General features: G+C 37.7%; 1 long non-coding RNA gene across 1 annotated transcript; it reads left to right on the top strand.

The window, feature by feature from the left end:
• The first annotated feature begins 1,946 nt into the window (after nt 1-1,946).
• Nucleotides 1,947-7,315, top strand: LOC133543513 (uncharacterized). The gene is made up of 2 exons (XR_009804396.1): nt 1,947-1,986; nt 6,454-7,315. It is a non-coding gene; the product is annotated as an uncharacterized LOC133543513 (long non-coding RNA).
• The last annotated feature ends 1,143 nt before the right edge of the window (nt 7,316-8,458 follow it).

Here is an 8,458-nt window from a genome sequence, read left to right as displayed (position 1 = left end):
GGGGGCGGAGCCTCTTTCATTTTCTGATGTTAAGTTGGCCCTGTGATGAGATGGCCACTTGTCCAGGGTGTATCCCGCCTTCCGCCCGATTGTAGCTGAGATAGGCACCAGCGCCCCCCGCGACCCCAAAGGGAATAAGCGGTAGGAAATGGATGGATGAATGAAGTTCCTGGTCAAAGCTGTTATACATTATATGCCTTGAGCTCTTACTTTGAAGGCCCTAAGAGCGGAAGTGGTGACACGATGAGTGCAGCGGAGATGTTTATATATGTCGCCTATACTGTATAAAAGTAGAAAATAACAAACACCGAGGGAGGCTCCAGTTTTACACGAGGACCACTTTATTTACTTTCTTTCAAAAACCTCCGCTCCACTCAACCTCTCACCACTTCCGCTCTCAGTGACTTCAAAATAAGAGCGCGAGGCAAATACTGTATTACAGCTTATAACAGGTACTTAACATCACAAAGAGGCAAGTCCATAAAATAGGTTGCATTATTTTGTGGTTTTATACAGTATAGGCGACATATATAAACCATCGGTTACATTTTTTTGTTGTTGTTTTGTGTGTTGTGAGGCTCTGTATATTTGGGGGGACAGGTTAATATGTTTTTGTTTTAACTGCCTGTGTTGTTTTTGCACTTATCCTGTTATTTGTGTTGAAACGAGGACATTTCTTTTTGTAGGAGGGGAGGTATGTAACCTATTTTTATGGCCTTGCCTCTTTGTGATGTTAAGTTCCTGTTAGAAGCTCTTCTACAGTATATGCCTTGGAGTCTTATTTTGAAGGCCCGAGGAGCGGAAGTGGTGACAGGTTGAGTGGAGTGGAGGTTTTTGAAAGAAAGTAAATAAAGTGGTCCTAAATAAAGTGTAAAACTGCAGCCTCCCTCTTTCTTATTTTGTACTTTTATACAGTATAGGCGACATATATAAACTCTCGCTTACAATAACAAAGACGCGGGCTCTAGTTTTACACGAGGACCACTTTATTTCAAACTTGTTTTTTAAATGTTTATTTACAAATTTCAACAATAACAAACAGATGAGAAACAATAATCAAAATAGTTCAAAAACAGTATAAAACATTACAAAAAATTATAAAAACAGTCCAAACAGCGCCAGGAGATTGTAAATTCAAAGCAACAAAATTATAATACAAAAATATATATATATATATATATAATAACCAAGTGCAAATTAATTAAGCCATAGGCTCATTCAGATTCATTAAATAACTTAAATTTGGAACACAGTGTCATCGTTTTCAACTTTATTTCAACCCCTTTTTTTTTTATTTATAAATTTCCACAATTACAAACAGTAAGTCCAACAACAATATAAAACATTACAAAACATTATAAAAACAGTCCAAACAGCGCCAGGGGGTTGTAAATTCAAAGTAACGAAAATAGAATACAAAGAAATGAATACATAATAAACAAAGTACAAAGCCATAGGCTCATTCAGATTAATCAAATAACTTAAATTTGGAACACAGCATCATCGTTTTTAACTTTATTTCAAACCTGTCTCTGCCTGCGTCACACAAGTGACGTCACTGTTGGAGAGCCATATAGCACACCGTGATTGGTGGATTCCTTCAGCTCCGCCCACAACGCTGTCAAGCACCATTCATATCAAACTCTCACTAACATTCAACTTTCATATTAGCGTGGGAGCCGCAAAATAAGATCTCGCGTGTCTGAGACCCTGGTCTAATATATATATAGATGTTTCAGAAGTGCTACTGACACTTTGATCATGTTTGCTTTTCCTGTCTTTCAAATCACTTCCTGTCCTGCTGCTCTTATTTTCTTACTGTTTCCTGTTTGCTCTCTGTCTTTTGTGGCACCTTTACTCTCTGCTCCGTGTCTGCACACCTGTTCCTCGTTTAATTAGTTGTATTTAGTTCCACCTGAGTCCCTCATTCACTGCTTCATCATTATTCTTTTTTGACGGATGTGGATCGGACGGGTTTTATTCGCAGTGAGTAATACTTTGCTCTTTTACACTGGCGTTCTATTGTTTGTCTTCATGCTTCTACCGTGTGCTTTATTGCTGATTTAAAGTTGTGTTTGTGTTGCTGTGACAGTTTGCTCTTTTACACTGGCGTTCTATTGTTTGTCTTGATGCTTCTACCGTGTGCTTTATTGCTGATTTAAAGTTGTTTGTGTTGCTGTGACAGTTTGCTCTTTTACACTGGCGTTCTATTGTTTGTCTTGATGCTTCTACTGTGTGCTTTATTGCTGCTTGAAAATTGTTTGATTTGCACTGCACGTGCACATGTGTTAGGAACACAACATGTAGAAACACACATTTAGTGACAAACATGCACATGTTAGGAACACATGTAGAAACACACATTTAGTGACAAACATGCACATGTTAGGAACACAACATGTAGAAACACACATTTAGTGACAAACATGCACATGTTAGGAACACAACATGTAGAAACAAGACACATTTAGTTGCTGACAAGCTGTCAGTCACCATGGCTCTCAACTGCTAGCTAAGAGAGTCAAGGTGTGGCTGAGTGTTTGCTACAGGTGAACACACCTGCCCTCACTGATTTGGTTCAACTATGGTTGTCAAAAGCTGGGTGTTTAGAAGGACATTTCAAAGTTGGGATCTCCAAGCTGAAAAGTCCGCTGTGAATACTTTTACACTTGTGATGCTTTGTTTAAGGTGTATTTACATAAAGTTGTCAGCTCTCCATGCATCACCAAACATCTGCAGAGATGTTGGTGCTGGCTTTCTTCTTCTTGTTGTTGTTGTTGTTGTTCACCTTTGACATTTTGGGGTTTAAATAAATGTTAAAGTGTTAAACTGCATGTTTTGCCGTCCTTGGTTTGAAAGTCCAGTTTACAATGCTTACATGACCTTCACCCAAGGCGGGGTGTGATAGTTGCTGCTTTTTGGTGTGTGTGTGCGCTTTTTAGATTTTAATATTTATTATTAGGGGTGTGGGGAAAAAATCAATTCGAATTAGAATCACGATTCTCATATTGTGCGATTTTGAATAAATTCTAATTTTTAGAAAAATCGACTAAAAAAAGAAAAATATATATTTTAAATTAATCAACCCAACAAACCACTACACAGCAACACCATAACAATGCAATCTAATTCCAAAGCTGAGCCAGCAACACTCAGAACTGCAATAAACAGAACAATTGAGAGGAGACACAAACACCACACAGAACAAACCAAAAGTAGTGAAACAAAAATGATTAACAGTATCAATATTATGATTTCAGCATAGTGATTAAAAATCCCTCATTGACATTATCATTAGACATTTATAAAAATAATCAAAAAGAACAATAGTGTCACAGTGGCTTACACTTGCATGGCATCTCATAAGCTGGACAACACACTGTGTCCAATGTTTGCACAAAGATAAAATAAGTCATATTTTTGGTACGTTAAACAGTTCAAACAAATTTACATTATTGCAATCAGTTGATAAAACATTGTCCTTTACAATTATAAAAGCTTTTTTTTTTTTTTTTTTTTTGAATCTACTACTCTGCTAGCATGTCAGCAGACTGGGGTAGATCCTGCTGAAATCTATGTTTTGAATGAATACACAATCCTTCTGAATTGGAAAAATATTGTTGTGAATTCAGAATCGCGTTGAATAGAAAAATTTGAATTATAATCGAATTGCGACCCTAAATCGATATTGAATCGTGGGACACCCAAAGTCAATGTTCTTTTGGTTTATTTTGTGGACTGCGTGGTTGGTAGAGTGACCGTGCCAGCAACCTGTGGATACCTCCAATCCACTTTATTTACCGTATATAGCACATTTAAACAAAATGTTTCCAAAGTGCGGCACAACAATATTACAAACAACATTCGAATACTATCTTAAGCTCCACCAATGACTGAATAAAAATAAAAATTAATAATAATAAATATATACATAGAATAGAATGTACTTTATTGATCCTTGGGGGAAATTCAACACCACAGTTCGCTCACAATGATATATATATATATATATATATATATAATATTATCATCATAGTTTGTGAGCGAACTGTGGTGTTGAATATCCCCCAAGGATCAATAAAGTACATTCTATTCTATGTATATATTTTCCCACTAAAGGAATAAATGTTTTGCTATGTCATTTTCAATACAATGCAACTGTAAAAAATGTTCATAACATCGGAGGTTAGCAATTTGTGTTTTGTGGTAGTGTGCTTACAATTATGCTTCATAAAACTTTCTGAATTGTAAACTTAAAGGATTATATTTTTTGACCACACAACTCACGTAGTGTTAAAAGCCAAAGAATAAAAATGGGTCTTAAGACGAGACTTAAAACACTCCACATCGGGAGCAGTTTGAGTATGGAGGGGCACAGTGTTCCTCAGCTTAGGGCCGACCACAGAGAAGGTCCTGTCTCCCCTAGTTTTAATTCCTGGTTCAATTCCCACCTTCTATTGACCTCGTCATGTACGTTGTGTCCTGAGCAAGACTCTTCACTCTTGTTCCTGACGGTCGTCGACAAGGCTAATGTTGGTTTGGCGTTGGTAGTCTGAGGCCAATGTTCAAGTACCAATAATTGTCTCACACTGTGTGGCAAAATTATCTGCATTTGACTCCTCACCCTGGATCACCTCCTGGGAGGTGAGGGGAGCAGTGAGCAGCAGTGGTGGCTGAGCTCGGGAATAAATTTGAGTGATTAAACCCCCAATTACAAGCCTTGATTCTGAGTGCCAAGCAGGGGAGTAATGGCTCCCATTTTTATAGTCTTTGGTATGACTCAGGCGGGGTTTGAACTCCAAACCTACCCATCTCAGGGCGGACTAATTGGTTTGGCGTTGGTCGTGTGCGACGCCAATGTTTATGTATGTTGCGTTTTATGCTCCTTTACAGGCCTGACATGTATGTATTTATGCTCGTATACAGGCCCGGCATGTATGTATTATTCATGTTCATTTACATGCCTGACATGTATGTATTATTCATGTTCATTTACATGCCTGACATGTATGTATTATTCATGGTCATTTACATGCCTGACATGTATGTATTATTCATGGTCATTTACATGCCCGACATGTATGTATTGTTTATGGTCATTTACAGGCCCCGGCATGAATGAATGTGTGTATTTATGCTCATTTACATGCTTGACATGTATTGTTGATGCTCATTGACAGGCTTGACATGTTTGTATGTCTTGTCAAGCATGTCAATAAGCATTAACAACACATACATGCATGTGGAGTCTGTCAATGAGCATTAACAATACATACATTCATACGTGTGGAGCTTGTCAATGAGCATTTATAATACATACGTGTGGAGCATGTCAATGAGCATTAACAATACATAGGCTCCATATGTATATGTTTTGGAGTGTTTATTTTTGTCCTGAGATAAAGATAAATTTCATGAAGGCATCTCGTGAATGTCAACATAGATAGATAGTACTTTATTGATTCCTTCAGGAAAATTAAAATTCCAGCAGCAGTTTACAGAGTTGAGATCAATTTAAATAAAAGTAAATAATGGGGGTTTAAATGGAAACACAATAGAGAATTACAATAAGAATAAAAAATAAAAAGCAACAATGGGAAAAAAAAAAAAAAATATATATATATATATATATATATATATATATATATATATATATATATATATATATATATATATATATATATATATATATATATATATATAACAAACAGTAAAATAAGAATATAACAAGACAAAGTAGACAGTAGTGACCATGTTATGAAAACGTAATGCACATGACCAAAGTAGGATTAGAGAAAGAAAGAAGGGTGGGCGTAGCATTTTCATTTTGTGATGTTAAGTTGGTCCTGTGATGAGGTGGTGACTTGTCCAGGGTGTACTCCGCCTTCCGGCCTGATTGTAGCTGAGATAGGTATCCGTGACCCCAAAGGAAATAAGTGGTAGGAAATGGATGGATGGATGAATGAAGGTGGGGCTGAGTGTTTGCTACAGGTGAACACACCTGCCCTCACTGATTTGGCCCTACTATGGTTGTCAAAAGCTGGGTGTTGGGACATTTCAAAGTTGTGATCTCCAAGCTGAAAAGTACGCTGTGAATATTTTTGCACTTGTGATGCTTTATGTAAGATGTATTTACAAAAGGTTCTTAGCTCTCCATGCATCACCAAACATCTGCAGAGATGTTGGTGCTGGCTTTCTTGTTGTTGTTGTTCACCTTTTGACACTTTGGGGTTTAAATAAATGTTGTGCCATCCTTGGTTTGAAAGTCTGGTTTACAATAGTTACATTACCTTCACCTGAGGGGGGGGGGGTGATAGTTGCTGCCTTTGTGTGTGTGTGGCCGGCCAATGTTGGATGTATTGTGTATCTGGGGAAATAAGAGGTTGGCATCACTAACATAGCCCTGTGCTGGTTTACGTCCTCCCTCAACAACGGAACCTTCTCTGTGAACAGAGCCAAACATTCCTCCCGCTGTGCCAACCTCACCTGTGGGGTCCCTAGGGCTCAATACTGGGTTCCATCCTGTTCTCCATCTACATGCTCTCCCTCAGCCAAGTCATTCATCGCCATAAAATTTCCTTTCATTTCTACACTGATGATATTAAATCTATCTTCCACTCAAGACAGACGATCCCTCTGGACTGGACCATTTTTGAAGGACTGCTTGCAGGACATAAAAAAGTGGATGTCAAAATTTCCTGCAGCTCAATGACAGAGTGAAATTCTTCTGTTCGGGAACTCCAACCCCCCAACTGTGCACAATAGCCAAGATCAAGTCTGTCCTCTCCCCCAGTGACTTAGAGGGTCGTGTTCATGCTCATCTTCTGCAGACTGGACTAATGGAATGCCCTCTATGCTGGGGTCACTGACAAGACCATATATAGCATGCAGTTGGTACAAAATGCTGGTGACAGGCACAAAAATGAGGGAACACATTTCTCCCATCCTCTCCTCCCTTCACTGGCTCCTGGTGAAGCACAGAGTGAAATTTAAGATCCTTACGTATGTCTTCAAAGCGCTCCGTGGTCTTACCCCAGCTTACATCAAACATCTCCTGGACCAACCTATCAGCTCCAGGCTTGGTCGTTGCCTCAGATCTGACAACCAGATGACCTTGAAGGTCCCACAGTCAAACCTAGTGACAAAGAGAGACTGTGCATTTTCAATGATGGTACCTGGCCTATGGAATAAGCTCCCCCTGAAAGTCAAGTCCGCCACCACTCTGGACACTTTTAGAGCACAGCTTAAAACTCACCTCTTTGCCGCAAATGACTTGATTTGTGTTCATGTGTCTTAAATGTTTGTTCTAAATTCCTTTTGTGTCCCTGTTTTTTTTTTTTGTTTCTCCACTCAGGCTGCACCCCAGGCTGATGTAATGGTTCCTTGTGTGGGTGCAATAATTGAAAATAACTAAACTTTTTTTTGTTTCTTCAAGGTCAATTTTGTGGAGTCTGGTCTACAATACAAAGTCTATGTATATTTTCTTTTTTTTTTTATCTTCAAGGTCAATTTTGGGGGTCTAGTCATCTACAATACAACGTCAAAATGTATTTCATTTGTCATGGTTTTTGTTATCTACAAGGTCAATTTTAAGGAGTCTGTTCATCTACAGTGCAAGGTCAATTTGTATTTTATTTGTCATGGTTTTTAACTACAAGGTCAGTATGTATTCAACTTGTGTCCATGGTTTTTGTTAACTACAAGGTCAATTTTGGGGGGGAAGGGGAGTCTGACGAATAAAATACATATTGACCTTGTATTGTAGATGACCAGACTCCCCTTCCCCCCCCACAAATTGACCTTGTAGTTAACAAAAACCATGAGGACACAAATAAAATACACATTTACCTTGTATTGTAGATGACCAAAGTTTGTTAACTACAAGGTCAATTTGTGGGTTTTTTTTTTTTGTCATTGTTTTTGTTTCCCCATGGTTTTTGATATCTACAATACAAGGTAAATGTTTTTTTTCTAATGTTTTTTATCTTCAAGGTCAATTTTGTGGGGTCTAGTCATCTATAATACAGGGTCAATATGTATTTGTGTCATGGTTTTTAACTACAAGGTCAGTATGTATTTAACCTGTGTCACTGTTTTTGTTTCCTCATGGTTTGTGATATCTACAATACAAGGTCAATATGTATTTCATTTGTCAAGGTTTTTGTTATCTACAAGGTAAATTTTAAGGAGTGTGGGTATCAAAAATACAAGGTAAATTTGTATTTTAACTACAAGGTCAGTCTGTATATTGTGTCATTGTTTTTGTTTCCTCATGTTTTTTTATATCTACAATACAAGGTCAATGTATATTTTATTTGTGTCATGGTTTCTATTAACAACAAGGTCTATTTTGGGGGGTGTCATCTCTAATACAAGGTCAATATGTCTTTTTTTTTGTCATGGTTTTTAACTACAAGGTCAATATTTAATTTGCCATGTTTTTTGTTATCTACAAGGT

Source organism: Nerophis ophidion, linkage group LG26 (assembly GCF_033978795.1).
Source record: "Nerophis ophidion isolate RoL-2023_Sa linkage group LG26, RoL_Noph_v1.0, whole genome shotgun sequence".
Lineage (NCBI taxonomy): Eukaryota > Metazoa > Chordata > Actinopteri > Syngnathiformes > Syngnathidae > Nerophis > Nerophis ophidion.
Note: the sequence above shows the minus strand (reverse complement) of the source record. Positions and strands in the feature narration are given on the sequence as shown.